Source organism: Xyrauchen texanus, chromosome 33, assembly GCF_025860055.1.
Source record: "Xyrauchen texanus isolate HMW12.3.18 chromosome 33, RBS_HiC_50CHRs, whole genome shotgun sequence".
Lineage (NCBI taxonomy): Eukaryota > Metazoa > Chordata > Actinopteri > Cypriniformes > Catostomidae > Xyrauchen > Xyrauchen texanus.
The window spans coordinates 12,221,148-12,238,510 of NC_068308.1; the positions used below are offsets into that span (position 1 = coordinate 12,221,148).

Below are 17,363 nucleotides of genomic sequence, written 5' to 3' on the forward strand. Positions count from 1 at the left end.
ATTGTTTGTGTGTGATCGAATTGCGCTGAAGCTCAACTTATAGATTGTTGCACTTGCAATGTAAAAAACTGGGTACTAATCCTGAATAGCATGCGAGTCGACACGCAAGCTAAAAGTGTAAACAAAAAACGTAGAAAGGTAGGTTTTGTTCATTCACAACTTGATAAAGCATTAACCTCGAAAACCTAATCTGTTTTTTTTATCTCACATTTGCCTTTTCTGACACTATTGGTTAGGTTTAGGGAGACTGGTTCATTAATAATTCGATAGAAAGCATTAACCTTAAAAATCTGTTTGGGACAAAATTGAACTTGCTTTCAGCAATACTCAGTGAACATTTTACAACGGAACTGCTGCAAGGAACCACACAATCATTTTGCCAAAATGTTGGCACAGTCATGTAATTTTCATGAGGTAAGTTTGTATAAAACTGTTACGGCTGATCTTGGAACAGTGAAATAATTAATTTGTTATTTAGGTTAGAGAATCAATTTAGGCTTCGTGTTCTTTGGCCTGGCTCATACTACTATTCTAAACGTGCACAGTAGTGTGTAGTCATTGACAATTAGCTGATTACCTTATTTGCTCCAATAACAGTGTGAGAATTACATTTTGAATCCCTAGACAACAAGGGTGAAAATTAAACTAGTATTAAATGAGAGAAGTGTAATGATTTGAGCAACAAGGGGACCTGAAAGAACAGATGGATTGAATGCATAATGTATTTTTACAGTCTACATGATGTCATTTAAACTTCTAGTCCTCCAGGACTCTAAAAGAATGGAAAGCAGCACAGAGAAGAATTTGTTCTCTGAATGATAGAATGTGTAAAAATGTACGAATGAATGACCTAAATTGTGCATGTAGAAGACTTGTCTTTAGGATAGACTACAAAGACTATTATTTAATTACCTGCATCGGTACAGTTATCCTATCAGAGACTACAGTTGTTTGAAAGAGATAACAATCCCTTATGACTTTATTTGTACCATGTAACACAAAGAGAGATGTTTACCAGAATGTCAAAGTTTCATCCATACAATAAAAGTGAATAGGGACAAGGGGCTGTCCACTCAAAAAAGGTATCATAAAGTAGTCCATACAACCAGTGTGCTATATTCCAGACTGGAAATAAGTTATTATTCACTGAAAATCTGGCCGTGGTCACCATTCACTTTCACTGAATGAAAAAGAGCAGCTTGGACATTCTGATATAAATTAAACCCTTCGTGGTCCATGGCTGAAAAAAGACATGCACGTTTTGAAATCCATGATGGTGAGTTAAGTAGACAATTTTTATTTTTGGATGAACTATTCTTTTAAGACAGACCCCAAACATTACAATGAAATCATTATCTCTCTATTGTAATCATTATCTTAATATCACACTAATATATATATATATATATATATATATATATATATATATATATTTTATAAAATAATCATAACTGTCATAACGCATATTATTTCACTAAATGACACTGAAGAATTGCTTTGAATTTACATGTTTTGATTGTGTAGCTGTTTCACATGAATCAATTAAGTTACATCAACATTTCCCGCTCTTGGTTTAGCTCATTAACTATTTGTCAGAAAACATTTTTTGTTTTGTTTTCATATTAATTTTCATGTCCCTCACATGAATAATTTCTTCAGTTTTACATAATATTTTTTGTTACTTCTGATTATGACATAAGGTTTTGCTAGTTAGTTAACTTTTAGCTAGCAGTAGCACACATTAGCATGCTAAATGCTAGGTTGTAATTGCTCCTTGTGTAAAGCAACATAAGCATGTTGTTTTTGTACCCATTCTCAACCTAGACGAAACCTTCACTCTTCACCACAATGGTTACCCAGTGTAACAGAATCCATTCTAAATTCCAAATTAACAACATTAAACACCATTAATCCATTCTTTAACTCCTCTTACTCAAAAATGCATAAAATAACACAGCAAAAGTTCAACTAAAAATGAAAATTCTCTCATCATTTACCTTATGCAATCCTAGATGTTTATGACTTTCTTCTGCTGAACACAAGCAATTATGTTTAGAAATATAGCTCAGCTCTGTTGGTCCATCCAATGCAATTGAATGGGTGCCAACATTTTGAAGGTCCAAAAAGCATATAAAGGCAGCATCAAAGTAATCCATAACACTCCAGTGGTTAAATCAGTGTCTTCATAAGCAAAATGATAAGTGGGGGTGAGAAACAGATCATTATTTAAGTCTGTGTTTACCATAAGTTCTCCTCCCAGCCCAGTAGATGGCGATATGCACAATGAATGCTAATCACCAAAAACAAAAGAAGAATGTGAAAGTGATAATGGAGATTTATAGTAAAAAAAGGACTTCAATATTTATGTTTCTCACCCACACCTATCATATTGCTTCAGAAGACTCAGATTAAACCACTGGAGTCATATGGATTACCTTTATACAATTTTTGAGCTTCAAAGTTCTTGTCACCATTTACTTGCATTATATGGACCTACAGAGCTGTGTTTGTGTTCTGCAGAAGATAAAAAGTCATACACATCTGGGATGGCATTAGGGTGAGTAAATAAGAGAATTTTCATTTTTTGGTGAACTATTGCTTTAAGTTCAAAAATGTTTTTCTCACCACATCAAGTCCCATGCAAAGAATGCTGTCAACTACAAATACCCTTACCCATGTTGTTAGTAGAGTGCATATTTTAGAAAATTACATTTATCGAAAGCAAAGAAAACTAATTTAGAAGATAAAAACAATTTTGTTATGTAGATCACAAATAATGTGATTTAGTAAATTGGACAACCTACGTTTTCCTTTCTACTTTCAGTGTAGATGATGTTTTGAATATTTTAATTTATTTAAATATGTTGGTTGCTCTGAAGGCTTTGGTTTCTCTCCATCCGCTAAAAAAATAAAATAAAGTCATTACACTTACTTTTGAGAAAAATCATTACACGAGTCAATCTTCACCACAACGGTACCCCCAAAACTCCAGCATAGCAGACTCTCTTTTTAAACACCGGTGTAACAGAACATTAAACATGATCAAATCCCCTCCTATTCTCGTCTTGCTCAAAAATGCATCAAATAACACAAACACTTGTTCTCCCCATCCCGTCCCATGCAAAGCCTGCTGGCAAATGTAAATCCCCTACCCAGTTTTATCAATGCTACAAAAATAATTAATGGAGCCCCAAATCAAATGGATTAAGTAAACTTCAGTTGTACAACTTTAAATGGATAGAAGGCAATACAATCATGTTGTGACACACTGTTCTAGAATTGTGTTGCTTCAGTTCATTTTAATTAAGTAAGCATTACATAAAACAGCATAAGTTAGTAATGCAATCAGTACATCTGCGTCCACTGGTTCAGGTCAGAAATGATCTTTTGATTGACGTCGACCTTGCGCCCCCCTCTTGCATGATAACGACAGTCCCTCCCATGGTTATTAATAATACATGACATTACAGTTGGTCAAGGCAGAGGTTGTGTGCGTCTGTCTGCGTAGCGTTGAAGATTCAGTTGGCTAATGAACCGATTGAATGGTATTCACTCTACAGTAGCGGGGAGTCGCATCGCTGTGATTTGATTCTCGACCAGTCCTCTGTGCACTCTTACTGGCGTTGACTGATACATAGAGCGGAGCAAACGGACAACATTTAGCGCGAGTATCTGCTGTCATGAGAAAAAGCACGCAACAATTTCACTCGGGTTACGTGGAAACCGGCGCCGACGCCACTGAAGGAAGGTGGGGCGGAAAGTAAGATAAGTGAGGTACGTCGTCGCCTTTGATGTGTTTGTATGTGTGAAAGTGTATTTCATTAACCAGCATTTATATCAAAACGAGGCCAGCAGGACAATAGACATGCAGGATCAAATCTGTCAGTCACCGAATGTTTTGTGATCACATATATGGTTGCATTAGTGTGAATAGTGAAGCATGCTAAACACAGTTGGAAATCTTGAACATTTGCCAACCAGAGTAGAAAACATGCCTCCATTGAACAGATTCCCTCCATAAGATGCCTATTGAAACACTAAAACCACAAACTAACCAGTAAGTTTTTTTGAGAATCTGTCCAGCAGGGTTTGGTGATGGTTGAAATGGATGTGACTTGGTTTGATTTTGGTGAGGTGAAAAGAGGAAGAGGAATCTAAATATTGCTTAATTGGCTGTTTTATTTTGTTATTCCATTGCTAAATATTTGAGATAATCCTGGTCCGATGAAGAGACAACCCATATTATAGGTCAAGATGCCCCCCTAATGTTTGCACATTAGTCCCTGCCATGGGGTTAAAGGAATATTCTGGGTTCAATACAAGTTAAGCTCAATCGACCGCATTTTTGGCATAATATTGATTACCACAAAATTTAATTTTGACTCGTCACTCCTTTTCTTTAAAAACAAGCAAAAATCTGGGTTCCAGTGAGGCACTTACAATGGAAGTCAATGGGGCCAATCTATAATTTTAAAACAGTTAAAATACTGTTTTAAAAGTATAGCCACAAGACATAAACAATATGTGTGTTTGCATGATTTTAATATGAGAAAATCACTTTAATGTGTAGTTATAGCCAATTTTACACCTTTGTTGCCATGACGATGTCATGTCTATAAACCCTAAATTGACTGTAAAAATAACACTTTGAACAACTTTACTGCTCAAATAATGCATGAGTTTTAACAGTACAATTAATGTAAGTGCTTTTATAAAATTATAAGCTTCACATTTCTGCCTTTTTAAATTCTTCAAAAATTGCCCCCATTCACTTCTATCGTAAGTGTGGAGGGACGAGTCAATATTTATTTTTGTGTTGATCAATATTATAACATAAATGCTGTTTTTCAGTGCACAGGGAATGTTTGCTATATGTGTGTAACACTTATGAAGTTTCCATTACCAGATTTCTGTAGTTTAGAATGAGGTTGTTTTTTGAACATTTTTAGCACCTAATACACTCCAGTTTCCATTGGTGTGGCCAGACATGACACCAAGAGCTGGACAGGAACGGCACAGGTATGCTAAGATAAAATGCACATTAAAGGGTTGGACGAAATATCCCGCTCTTTTTCCAAATCAACCTATTTGATTTAGGTAGGACAAGTGACAATATTGTAACTGGTATAACTGGAGTTTATCAGTAACTTCTGCATGTTTGCCACATTTATTTTTTGCTAGCCTAATTGTTGTATTTGTGGTATATAAGACAAGTTATACTGTATTTTCTTTATGATGTAAAGGCCTCAAAATTTGAATTTTTGACTGCCAACTTTTAAAATACAAAGTTCTTTTTATTTAAATATGCATTTATTCAACTGCTTTAAATGTATAGTTCACCCAAAAATGAAAATTCTGTCATCATTTACTCACTTTCATGCCATCCCAGATGTGTATGACTTTCTTTCTTCTTCAGAACACAAACAAAAAGTTGTCCATAAGACTCCAGTGGACTCCGGAGTCTTCTGAAGCGATGCAATCACTTTGGATGAGAAACAGATCAATATTTAAGTCCTTTTTTAACCATAAATCTCCACTTTCACATTCAGAATGTGAAAGTGAAACTGAAGATTTATAGTAAAAAAAGGACTTCAATATTTATCTGTCTCTCTCCCACACCTATCATATTGCTTCTGAAGATATGGATTTAACCACTGGAGTCCTATGGATTACTTTTATGCTGCCTTTATGTGATTTTTGGACCTTCAAAGGCCTGTTCACCATTCACTTGGATTGTATGGACCAACATAGCTGAGATATTCTTCTTAAAATCTTTGTTTGCGTTCTAATGAAGAAAGAAACACATCTGGGATGGCATGAGGGTGAGTAAATTATGAGAGAATTTTCATTTTACGGTCAAATATTCCTTTAATTTGGATGGATGTTTTCTATGTAAAAAATAGGTTTACATACAATATTAAGTAACTGTCACATCACTTATCTATTATAAACTCTACATGTACACTCACCTAAAGGATTATTAGGAACACCATACTAATACTGTGTTTGACCCCCTTTCGCCTTCAGAACTGCCTTAATTCTACGTGGCATTGATTCAACAAGGTGCTGAAAGCATTCTTTAGAAATGTTGGCCCATATTGACAGGATAGCATCTTGCAGTTGATGGAGATTTGTGGGATGCACATCCAGGGCACGAAGCTCCAGTCCACCACATCCCAAAGATGCTCTATTGGGTTGAGATCTGGTGACTGTGGGGGCCATTTTAGTACAGTGAACTCATTGTCATGTTCAAGAAACCAATTTGAAATGATTTGAGCTTTGTGACATGGTGCATTATCCTGCTGGAAATAGCCATCAGAGGATGGGTACATGGTGGCCATAAAGGGATGGACATGGTCAGAAACAATGCTCAGGTAGGCCGTGGCATTTAAACGCTGCCCAATTGGCACTAAGGGGCCTAAAGTGTGCCAAGAAAACATCCCCCACACCATTACACCACCACCACCAGCCTGCACAGTGGTAACAAGGCATGATGGATCCATGTTCTCATTCTGTTTACGCCAAATTCTGACTCTACCATCTGAATGTCTCAACAGAAATCGAGACTCATCAGACCAGGCAACATTTTTCCAGTCTTCAACTGTCCAATTTTGGTGAGTTCTTGCAAATTGTAGCCTCTTTTTCCTATTTGTAGTGGAGATGAGTGGTACCTGGTGGGGTCTTCTGCTGTTGTAGCCCATCCGCCTCAAGGTTGTGCATGTTGTGGCTTCACAAATGCTTTGTTGCATACCTCGGTTGTAAGCGAGTGGTTATTTCAGGCAAAGTTGCTCTTCTATCAGCTTGAATCAGTAAGCCCATTCTCCTCTGACCTCTAGCATCAACAAGGCATTTTCGCCCACAGGACTGCCGCATACTGGATGTTTTTCCCTTTTCACACCATTCTTTGTAAACCCTAGAAATGGTTGTGCGTGAAAATCCCATTAACTGAGCAGATTGTGAAATACTCAGACCAGCCCATCTGGCACCAACAACCATGCCACGCTCAAAATGGCTTAAATCACCTTTCTTTCCCATTCTGACATTCAGTTTGGAGTTCAGGAGATTGTCTTGACCAGGACCACACCCCTAAATGCATTGAAGCAACTGCCATGTGATTGGTTGATTAGATAATTGCATTAATGAGAAATTGAACGGGTGTTCCTAATAATCCTTTAGGTGAGTGTATCTGCTTGTAAAAAAAAACATGGAGACTTGATTAGAGAGATTTAAAGATGAAAACGTAATTTTCAATACACTGATCACCTTTTTAATGAAGAAAAAAAAACAAAACAGTAAAATCGGTTCATGTGTACATTACCCTTAATGCCCACAGACCTTATTTTTGCACATAAACCATCATGTTCAAAAGAATGCAGAAACCATTTGAAATCGCAGAAAAGACTGAAGAATAGACCGTCCCACACACTAGAGGTGGTATAGAGTGTAGGCAAGTAGTTTAGAATTCACAACATAGCCCATCCACTGTGGACCAGACAGCATGATAACCGTATTGAGCTTAGCAATCATGTAGTAGTCATCGGTCCAAATCCAAGAGTGGACTGTCTAGTATACATGCATATTATCTTTGTTTGAATTGAGTAAAATGCTTGATGAGAGTGTCAGTAAGGTAATGTAAAATAAACATCATGTGGTTAAGAAGGATGTTTGAGCAGCTGTTTCTGTGAAAGACATAGCGAGACTGTATTTTTTCTTGTAGGCAGCTCGGCACGAAAGCAGATTTATAATCTGGGAGCTTGTGATTTCGCTGTCAATTCCAAAGACACAATATGTAACGCTCTGCTACTGGGCACTTAAAGGAACATTCTGGGTTCAATATAAGTTAAGCTCAATCGACAGCATTTGTGGCATAATATATATTACCGCAAACATTTATTTTGATTTGTCACTCGTTTTCTTTAAAAAAGCAAAATTCTGGGTTCCAGTGTAGTGAATGGGGCCAATCCATAAACATTAAAATACTCCACTCTTTCAAAAGTATAGACACAAGAGAAACAATATGTGCGTTAACATGATTTTAGTGTGATAAAATCACTTACAAACCTTTTCTATGTAAAGTTATTGCCAATTTAAAACTTCATTGCCATGATGCTGTTATATCATCAAATCGTAATATGACGTAATGACTAAAATTACAATTTAAACAACTTTAAAGCTGAAGTAACACACATGTTTTACAGAAGAATTAATGTAAGTGCTTTTATAAAATTATAAGCTTCACATTTCTGCATTTTCTACCCTCCAAAAATTGGTTCCAAAAGTAGGGCTGGTCGATATGGCCAAAATTGTTACCACGGTAATCTTTTTCATGTTGATCGATATCGATATTTATCACGATATACATTTACACATTGCTCTTTCTTTTTTTTATTTCAAAGTTGACGGAAGAAAAGAAGAAAAAATTAATTCTAATCAGTCAAAATAGTCTCTGTAAAACTACACAGGTGGTCAAGAGACGGCCAATGCAGTGGGGTCTGTGGGATCTTTTACCAATTTTACTGTCTTTTACCGTTTATCAATTGAAAATGAATGTTAAAAGATCATCTGTTTGTTCTGAAGCATATTGACAGCAGTCCAGTATTTGTTGGAATATTTTTACATCAAAATGAATTTTTTTTATATTTTTTTAGATTCAGATATCCAAGTATGGGGCATAGAAGCCCTTGTGACTCTGGAATGATGCTGAATGTGGGTTCTGCGGTGTCCTGAGTGAAAATTTAGAAAACATAATTTTTTCTTTTTAAAAACATTTGTATATTTTCATTAAAGTGAGAGACTAGTCTACCAACTAGTAATTTTAGTCTTTCCTTATCCATTCCAGACATCTAATTAATTTTCACAAAATTAGAACAGAAATCGATTTGTTTATTCGATCTGTTTATTATTAAAGGCTCGTAGCATGCTGATTAATAAAGATACATTTAGAAGGGAAAAACGTTTTGGTCTAAAAGGTGCTTTGAAACCATGTTAACTCATGCAGAGCTTCATGTCAACACACATGCAGCGAAAAGAGCGCATGCGGAGGGGAACAGGGCAGAAATGATGCATGTTTGTTGTTAGAGAACAATATTCAAGATTACAGTGCAGAAAGATCAGAGCTGTTGTCCACATCACTGTTGTTCTGTCGCGCTCTTCACTAGAGATGATGAGAGGGCACAACCATTGTCATGAAGTCTTGCGGTGTGGATGGAATCAATCCGATGTCCAACGTAACCTAATTGTTAGCAAGGCAGCTAGCAATAAAAAGTTCATCCAGTCTGACTGAATTCATTCCTATGAAAGCCGAGCACCATGCTCGCAAGGTGGATCGTAGGATTGGCAGCGGTGCGGAGCAAGCTCTCTCCTAGCGCTGTGAGCGCCTTTGAGCGGATTTCGTCCGTCCCAGTGGAAACACAACCTGAGAAAGCTGAACTGCTTGTGTTTTAGCGACACGCAGTAAATATAGAAAATTCCTCAAAAGCTTATCATCGATATCGTGGATTTTCTTAATCGTGATTTATATCGATATCATTTTATCGCCCAGCCCTATACAAAATATTGGCAGTGACATACATTTTGTGTTTCGCAAAGTTTTCTGTTTCAGTTGTTGTGGTGTTGATTCACATTGTTTCTAGATTATTGTGCAGAGTGATCAGATGCATTTTAAATAATTGCCAAAAAAAAGGATTTTACAACTTTATCACAAAAACAAAAATTTCACTGTTTTTTGGCCCTGGCACAATATGACAAGCTAACATAATTTCACTAATCATATCAGCAGCACCTGGGAAAGTGTGAATGAGTACTAGTCAGGTGAAATCACTCTATCATTCTGATTGGATTATAAGAGCACACTGATTGCTATAAAAGGAGGGAAGAAGTGCTTCCAATCATTGTGTTCTTAGCAATGGTTACCTCTAAAGAAAGACATGCAGCCATCATCGCTTTGCATCAAAATTGCTGCAAAGAATATTGCACCTGTAAGGACCATTTACCGGATCATCAAGAACTTCAAGGAGAGAGGTTCAACTGCAGTGAAGAAGGCTTCAGGACATCCTAGAGTGTCCAGCAAGCACCAGGACCATGTCTTCCTGAGGAGTCAGCTACAGAATCGTGTCACCAATAGTGCAGAGCTTGCTCAATATTGGCAGCAGGTTTGTGTGAGTGCATCTGCACGCACAGTGAGGCGAAGACTTTTGGACAATGGCCTGGTGTCAAGAAGGGCAGCAAAGAAGCCACTTCTCTACAAGAAAAAATCAAGGAAAGACTGAATTTCTGCAGGAAGTACAAGGATTGGACAGAAGAAGACTGGTGCAAAGTTATTTTCTCTGATGAAACCCCCTTCTGACTGTTTGGGACATCTTGAAAATCGATAGTCCTGAGAATAACGCTACCAAGAGTCCTGTGTCATGCCAACAGTGAAGCATCCTGAGACATTCCATGTGTGGGATTGCTTTTCATCCAAGGGAGTGGGCTCTCTCACAATTCTGCCCTAAAACACTGCCATGAATAAAGAATGGTATCAAAACGTCCTGCAAGAGCAACTTCTTCCAACGATCCAGGAGCAATTTGGTGATGATCAGTACATTTTCCAGCATGATGGAGCACCGTATCACAAGGCAAGAGTGATAATGAAGTGGCTCAGAGATAATTACATTGAAATTTTGGATCTGTGGCCAGGCAAATACCCAGATTTTAATCCCATAGGGAACCTGTGGTCAGTCCTCAAAAGGCGAGTGGACAAGCAGAAGGCCTCAAATTGTGATCATCTCCAAGCACTAATAAGGCAAGAATGGATCGCCATCAGTCAGGATTTGGCCCAGAAGCTGATATCCAGCATGCCAGAGCAAATTGCAGAGGTTATGAAGAACAAGGGTCAACAATGTAAATATTGACTCTTTGCATATATTGAATGTTTTTGCCAATAAAAGCATTTTAAAACTTATGAAACGCTTATCATTGTTTTCCAGTATACCACAGATACATGCGAAAAAATTATCTACAAATACTGAAGCAGCAAACTTTATGTAAACACAAAATTTATATCACTGCCAATACTTTTGGCCATGGCTTGTGAGTGCCTCACTGTAACATCGATTTTTGTTTAAAAGAAAAAAAGGAGAGACAAGCCAAACACTTTTTTTTAGTGGTAATCAATATTATGCCACAAATGCTGTCAGTTGAGCTTAACTTGTATTGAACCCTGAATATTTCTTTAATTAACTGTCACAAATAATTATTTGATGCTGCTTATGAAGCAGTTAACCTCTTCTAATGCGCTGATATAGCCCGAGATTATGAGCTAACGCTTATTACATTGCAGTTCCATAATATAGATCGGTAACTTGGCATATCTCACACAGCAGTAATCTGAAGTTTTATTGATATGTTTCTTTAAATTAGAGGTAGAATCCTTGAATGCCAATATCTCGACCTACTGTACATAGACAAGCAAAGCTGACCATCCAGGTGTTGTACTGCTTAAGGTCACATTACCCCCCACCTCCTTCATGATTATTAATAGCAGTTTGCGCCAGGTCTATTGCTTCCATTTAACAGGAGTCGGGAGACATATTATTCTCTTTTTAGCAAATCATGCTGATGGATATTAAAAAATGGGGCTTAAAGTACAGTTACAGCACTTAAAATATACTCAAGTAAAAGTATATTGTTTTTAAGCTATTTAATAAAGTACATTTTCCTACATTTCGTTAATTTACACCCCTGATGGTTTTTTTGAGGATGGTCACAAGGATGTTTTTTGAGATGTTGGCATCTGCCTTATTCGGCAGGCTTCTACCAAGTGGCAGATACATTTGTACCAAAATACTGTCGAGTATGATTGGATCCACTGCCTTTGATTCAAATGTATTAACCTGTTTATTTTGCTCTCCTAACTATGTGGTTGCGTTTGGTTAGTTGCATTTGATTAGTTACATTAAACATTGTTTTTCCTTGTTATCTGCAACACTGTGAGAACATATCTTCAACCCACCATTTGAGAACCAGATCTTGGTTTACTGGTTTACGTTTGTAGACTCAATCTCAAAATGTTTCAACACATTGCATAATGTTTGTTTGGTTAGTTTTACTTGATCTACTGTAGCTTTAGGCCATAATGAGTCACTTTTAGCTTCAGAGTCAAAAGTAAATTGTTCTAATTTTAAGTAATAATTAGTGGTCAACCAACATGGTTTTTTACTGGCCGATGCTGATGCAGATATCCAGAGAGCAGGGTGGCTGATAGGCGGATACAATGCAGATATATCACACAATTTAATGAAGTAAATAACAAACATAAGATCGCAAAAAAAACCTCCTCTTATTTAGCTCTATATTTACTCAATTCTACACAAAACTAAAAAAATGTAATTGCATTTTAAATGGTTGATAGCAGTTTCTTCTGATTTCTGTTTAGTCATCAAATTTTTGTAATTTATTTGCACATGAAGAAATTGTTAATATATTAGGAAGAAGGAAATTATAGTACACGCAGTAATCCAGCAACCATGGATGCATGTCCACGTTAGCAATCGCATTTTCTCAAAAAATACTGAATCAAACTAATTGTACAATAGTTCATATCGAATAAGACATTTCATTATAGCACACGTGAATCGCTTTTACTTTGGGCTGCATCCATAAACAATGGCAGCAGACTTGCTACTTTGCTGCCTTATCAGTTAATGGCTTAAATGGCAGCTGTTTTGAATTGGTCTCCGAACAGTTTAAGCACCTTATTTTCATCCTACCACCATATACAGCCTCCAGAGTCAGCATTTTCCTGGTTTTGGACGCAGCCTTGAAGTTGCACTCGCGTGCTCCTGCGGATCCACCACAAGCTTCAGTCTCCTGACAGTTTAAAAGGCCTAGATCGCCTGCTTGGATTGTCATGGACTGACCATCATGATTTGTGAATCAGATCAAGTTTTGATTCTGGCTGATATAATATACGCTTCAGAGGAAGATATTAGATGAGTGCTCGACAGGAAGAAAATACTTGATTTTTGTGAGGTTTGTGAATTACATCTATTTAAATGAGATCTCTGCATATTTGCAAACGGTATATAATACAAGTTTTATAGATATTGGCTTTTTCTCATTAGACAAGACCGTTAAAGGTTATAGGGAACTGTTGAGGAGAGAGTGGGAGAATTAAACAGCTGAGAACTTTAACATTATGAGCTCAAATGCGTCTGCCGTGGCTCTGATATGCGGACTGTTTAAATGAGACTGTGTTGCACATCAGTCTATTACTGTAGTAAAACAATGGCACGTGACAAGGAAATGAACCGTGACTGGTCGTTTATATGTTTCTGTTGCGTCACATGCAAGCAGGCGATTCTAGGCACCCTCAAGAAACCTATCTGCCAAACAGGATCATTTATCGGCCTCTGCGATATATCGGTCGACCACTAGTATTAATAATTGTCCTTTGTTAATTTCCACATATATTCTTTCTTATGCTGCTTTTATCCTTTGATCTATAAAGGGATCTGCCTTACTGTTTCACACGTATTTTCACTAAACAGACCTGCCCGACACAGCAAATTTAGCTTAACCAGTGGCCTGGGCAAAGTCTTTCTGGCAGTAAGTCTACTGGTGGCTATATTTAGCATGCTCCCTTGAAGCTATTTCCAGTCATGCCAGTGCAGCTCCGATCTACTTGAATGGAGAAAGACCAAAATCTCAGTTTCAGTCTCAGTTACTGTCATAACCTCCGTTCCCTGATGGAGGTAATGAGACATTGTGTTGATGTAGTGACACTAGGGGTCTCTCTTGAGATCCTTGGTTACCTCTTATCTTTTGAGAAAAGGCCAAGTGAGAATTGGCGAACAGAATTTGCATGTCCCTCCCCCGGACATACAGGTATAAAAGGAGGGAAGCGAGCATCTGTTCAGACAGTTTTTGAGCTGAGGAGCTGAAAGTAAGGTCTCTGTCATTTCAGCAGCTTAGTTCAGTGTTGTAGCAAGAGGGACACAACATACGACAGTAACCGAGACGTTCGTCTTCTGTCACTCACTCTACGTTGTGTCGATGTAGTGACACTAGGGGTCCCTATCTAAAAACGGCACAATACTGAACCGTGTTACGTGGACTGCTGATGCAGGTGCAAGCAAGCTGCTGCATGCGAAAATAGCAGGTGCATCAGACTGCATGTAACCTTCCCCAACACCCCAAAATATGTCATATAGTTCCCCACATCTTTAAGGGAGGGAAGCGATGCTGCAGCCTTTTCTCTCTCTGTTTTCTCTCAATAGAGTGTTGGATGCGGCTGTGGCCATCTTATGCTATAACATGCATCGGGGAAGGCGTTCTTTTCAAATCCTATTCTTTCAGGGGGAAAAGACCCCGAGGAGAAAACATCCTGCCCAGCAGGGGAGGTTAACATGTGGCAAATACATTCCCTGGGACACCCAGGGTCTGTGACTTGTGGACTCGACTGAAGGAGTAGAGCGCACGTCTTCACCTCAGGGGAGGGGAAAGGTGCTATGCGCAAGCAATATTCCCGGCCAGCTGTTGTCACCGTATTTTACGAATTCTACATGTTCAGACCTGTCAAAACACGGGATGAGATCGGCTCTACCTGGAGATTGTAAAATCTCGTGAAGGTATTGGGTGTTGCCCAGCCTGGCACTCTGCAGATGTCTGCTAGAGAGGTGCCATTGGCCAGTGCCCACGAGGATGCCACACTCCTTGTAGATTGTGCTCGAACCCGCAAGGGGTCGGGAACGGCCTGGGTCTGATGCAGTCACGTCCACAATCCACCCGCCTCTTCTTTCCGCTTTACACCAAAGCAGTCAAAGAGCTGCTCATAGTGTCTAAAGCTCTGCGTGCGATCAAAATAGGTGAGCAAAGCACACACTGGTCACAGCAACACTAAGGCTGGATGTGCCTCCTCCTGGGGCAGCGCTTGCAGGTTCACTACCTGATCCCTGAAAGGGGTCGGATCGAACTCCAGGCAAGTTTCGCTGAAGGAGAGTGCTTGCAGGTCCCCAACCATCTTGATGGAAGTGAGGGCAATCAGAAGGGCCGTCTTCAAGGAGAGGGCCTTTAGTTCGACTGATTCTAGCAGCTCAACAGGTCTCTCCGAAGGTCTGAGAGGACAACGGAGAGATCCCACGAGGGGAACAGGCATGGCCTAGGAGGGTTCAGCCTCCGGGCATCTCTAAGGAACCTGATGATCAGGTCGTGCTACCCTAATGACTTACCGTCCACTAAATCATGGTGAGCTGCTATGGCGGCTCCATAAACCTTCAAGGTGGAGGGGGACAGCCGCCCATCCAGCCTCTCCTGCAGGAATGAGAGCACTGACCGACTGCGCACCTCTGTGGGTCATAAGATCCGGAAGAACACCAATTTGTGGATAAACGCCACTTTAGGGCATAACGCTGGTGTGTCTGAGTGATTGTGTCTACGACAGCTGGTGGTAGACCGTTTAGATCTTCTGCATCCCGCCAAGGGTCAGATGTGAAGGTTCCAGAGGTCTGGGCGTGGATGCCAGAGGGTGCCCCATTCCTGAGAAGGAAGGTCCTTCCCCAGGGGAATTTGCCAGGGAGGTACTGTCGCGAGGAGCATGAGATCCGAGAGCCAAGTCCAAGTGGGCCAGTGGGGGGCCACAAGAATGACTTATTCCTCGTCCTCCCTGACATTGCACAGGACTTGTGCAAGCAGGCTCACTGTGGGAAATGTGTGTTTGCACAGCCCCGTGCCCAGCTGTTTGCCAGCTTGTCTGTGCCGAGGCGGGCTTCCATCAGAGAGTACCAGAGCGGGCAGTGGGTGGAATCTCGGGAGGCAAACAGATCTACCTGTGCTCTGCCGAACCAAGTCCAAATCAGCTGGACCACCTGAGGGTGGAGTCTCCACTCTCCACTGAGCGTTACTGTGGCAGCGGGGGCGTGGTCAAGCGCCCGTCCGGGAGAGAAAAGAGGTTAGGGCGCTCACACCTGAGCTAAATTATGTCTAACACCTGTCTCTAATTGCAGTAGCTTGAGGAGAGCAGCATAAAAAGCAGCAGCAACAGAGCCCAGGAGAGAGAGCCCGACACGAAGGCTAAGAAGCTGCTGTGTTGAATATGTGAATAAACTATTGATTTAGAATTAAAAAGCAACCTTACCTGAAACCTGTTGCTGCTGCTTTTTATGCCGCTCTCCTCAAGCTACTGCAATTAGAGACAGGTGTTAGACATAATTTAGCTCAGGTGTGAGCGCCCTTACCGCTTTTCTCTCCCGGACGGGCGCTTGACCACGCCCCCGCTGCCACAGTTACCTGATGTGACAGTGCATCCTCTGTGGTGTTTAGGTTGCCTGGGATATGAGTGGCGTGCAGTGACCTCATTCACTGCTGACTCAAAAGGAGGAGATGGCAGGCGATTTATTTACGCTTAGAAAACTGCACAGGGCAAGACATACAGCCAGCAACTCTAGAAAGTTGATGTGCCAACCCAGCCGAGGCCCCATCCAGAAGCCATCGGCTGCGTGCCCATTGTACACCGCCTACCAGCCCAATTTGGGAGGCATCCGTAGTAACTACGACTCGTCTGAACACCTGCTGTAGAGGGATTCCTACCCATAGAAAACAGAGGTCTGTCCAAGGGCTGAATTAGTTAAGGCAGGAAGTGGTGAGGGCCACACGGTATGTGCCGTGGCGCCATGCCCATCTTGGGACTCGAGTCTGACACCAGTGTTGAAATGGTCTCAATGCATCAACCTGAGCGGTGCGACCGTCTCTGAGGATGCCATTTGCCCCAGGAGCCTCTGAGATTGTTTCAGTGGAACCGCTGTGCCCGGTCTGAACACACTCAGGCAATTCAGCACCGATTGCACATGCTCGCTTGTGAGGCGCGCTATCATTGAGACTGAGTCAAACTCAATGCCGAGTGTAAACGGCTGAGGCGCGTGAGCACCAGGTCCATCTGTGCACAGAGCAACGAGGCACGAGTGTGATGCAGTCGGGCACGTGAAGGCGTAGGGTCCACGTTTATGGGGGCCCGACTGCAAGTGCTCTGTGTCTGATCACCATGAGAATGGTGGTTGGGGCACAGGCTAAGTGACCCAGGGAGTGAGGAAACCGCTTCCTTTGTGACAACGTGGATACCACAGCCCGTTGGGGGTGCAGTAAGCAAAGGAAAGGAAAACAAAAAAGACTCTCTACCCTGCCCTTCACCAGGGAATGGAGTGGTCTGGATACCAGCTCTGTGGTAGACGTCTCTGTCCCTGGGTTGCCCATCTCTGGAGCACGCGGGGGGATGCCCTCGGCGAGCAAACGGAAAGGGGATCTTGAGGCGCGGTGGGGCAAGATGTGTTGAATGGCTTCTTTCTGTTTCTTCACCTTCGAGTACTACTGGGCAAAGCCCTCTACTGTGT

At 40.5% G+C, this 17,363-nt stretch overlaps 1 protein-coding gene across 4 annotated transcripts in view; it reads left to right on the forward strand.

The window, feature by feature from the left end:
* The first annotated feature begins 3,534 nt into the window (after positions 1-3,534).
* The window catches only part of LOC127626970 (protein TANC2-like), a 248,763-nt gene continuing 234,934 nt past the window's right edge, over positions 3,535-17,363 (forward strand). For all 4 annotated transcript variants that reach the window (XM_052103139.1, XM_052103140.1, XM_052103141.1 and 1 more), the window contains exon 1: positions 3,535-3,774. The gene's annotated coding sequence lies outside the window, so the exon portion shown is untranslated. The remainder of the gene's footprint in view (positions 3,775-17,363) is intronic.